This window comes from Syngnathus scovelli, unplaced genomic scaffold (genome assembly GCF_024217435.2).
Source record: "Syngnathus scovelli strain Florida unplaced genomic scaffold, RoL_Ssco_1.2 HiC_scaffold_61, whole genome shotgun sequence".
Taxonomy (NCBI): Eukaryota; Metazoa; Chordata; class Actinopteri; order Syngnathiformes; family Syngnathidae; genus Syngnathus; species Syngnathus scovelli.
The window spans coordinates 122,904-125,000 of NW_026061643.1; positions in this window are offsets into that span (position 1 = coordinate 122,904).

Here is a 2,097-nt window from a genome sequence, read left to right on the forward strand (position 1 = left end):
CACTTGGCTCGTGCGCACGGCCTCCCGGATGTGCCGGGCGGGTGCGCGGGCTCGCCGGCCGCTGGAAGTCGAATGAGGCGCCGCGACCACCTCCGCGGTGCTTATAAACAGCCGATCCGCTCGGCGGGGGCTATTTTCGGCCACTTGGCTCGTGCGCACGGCCTCCCGGATGTGCCGGGCGGGTGCGCGAGCTCGCCGGCCGCTGGAAGTCGAATGAGGCGCCGCGACCACCTCCGCGGTGCTTATAAACAGCCGATCCGCTCGGCGCGGGCTATTTTCGGCCACTTGGCTCGTGCGCACGGCCTCCCGGATGTGCCGGGCGGGTGCGCGAGCTCGCCGGCCGCTGGAAGTCGAATGAGGCGCCGCGACCACCTCCGCGGTGCTTATAAACAGCCGATCCGCTCGGCGGGGGCTATTTTCGGCCACTTGGCTCGTGCGCACGGCCTCCCGGATGTGCCGGGCGGGTGCGCGAGCTCGCCGGCCGCTGGAAGTCGAATGAGGCGCCGCGACCACCTCCGCGGTGCTTATAAACAGCCGATCCGCTCGGCGGGGGCTATTTTCGGCCACTTGGCTCGTGCGCACGGCCTCCCGGATGTGCCGGGCGGGTGCACGAGCTCGCCGGCCGCTGGAAGTCGAATGAGGCGCCGCGACCACCTCCGCGGTGCTTATAAACAGCCGATCCGCTCGGCGGGGGCTATTTTCGGCCACTTGGCTCGTGCGCACAGCCTCCCGGATGTGCCGGGCGGGTGCGCGAGCTCGCCGGCCGCTGGAAGTCGAATGAGGCGCCGCGACCACCTCCGCGGTGCTTATAAACAGCCGATCCGCTCGGCGGGGGCTATTTTCGGCCACTTGGCTCGTGCGCACGGCCTCCCGGATGTGCCGGGCGGGTGCGCGAGCTCGCCGGCCGCTTGAAGTCGAATGAGGCGCCGCGACCACCTCCGCGGTGCTTATAAACAGCCGATCCGCTCGGCGGGGGCTATTTTCGGCCACTTGGCTCGTGCGCACGGCCTCCCGGATGTGCCGGGCGGGTGCGCGAGCTCGCCGGCCGCTTGAAGTCGAATGAGGCGCCGCGACCACCTCCGCGGTGCTTATAAACAGCCGATCCGCTCGGCGGGGGCTATTTTCGGCCACTTGGCTCGTGCGCACGGCCTCCCGGATGTGCCGGGCGGGTGCGCGGGCTCGCCTGCCGCTGGAAGTCGAATGAGGCGCCGCGACCACCTCCGCGGTGCTTATAAACAGCCGATCCGCTCGGCGGGGGCTATTTTCGGCCACTTGGCTCGTGCGCACGGCCTCCCGGATGTGCCGGGCGGGTGCGCGAGCTCGCCGGCCGCTGGAAGTCGAATGAGGCGCCGCAACCACCCCCGCGGTGCTTATAAACAGCCGATCCGCTCGGCGGGGGCTATTTTCGGCCACTTGGCTCGTGCGCACGGCCTCCCGGATGTGCCAGGCGGGTGCGCGGGCTCGCCGGCCGCTGGAAGTCGAATGAGGCGCCGCGACCACCTCCGCGGTGCTTATAAACAGCCGATCCGCTCGGCGGGGGCTATTTTCGGCCACTTGGCTCGTGCGCACGGCCTCCCGGATGTGCCGGGCGGGTGCGCGAGCTCGCCGGCCGCTTGAAGTCGAATGAGGCGCCGCGACCACCTCCGCGGTGCTTACAAACAGCCGATCCGCTCGGCGGGGGCTATTTTCGTCCACTTGGCTCGTGCGCACGGCCTCCCGGATGTGCCGGGCGGGTGCGCGAGCTCGCCGGCCGCTGGAAGTCGAATGAGGCGCCGCGACCACCTCCGCGGTGCTTATAAACAGCCGATCCGCTCGGCGGGGGCTATTTTCGGCCACTTGGCTCGTGCGCACGGCCTCCCGGATGTGCCGGGCGGGTGCGCGAGCTCGCCGGCCGCTGGAAGTCGAATGAGGCGCCGCGACCACCTCCGCGGTGCTTATAAACAGCCGATCCGCTCGGCGGGGGCTATTTTCGGCCACTTGGCTCGTGCGCACGGCCTCCCGGATGTGCCGGGTGGGTGCGCGAGCTCGCCGGCCGCTGGAAGTCGAATGAGGCGCCGCGACCACCTCCGCGGTGCTTATAAACAGCCGATCCGCTCG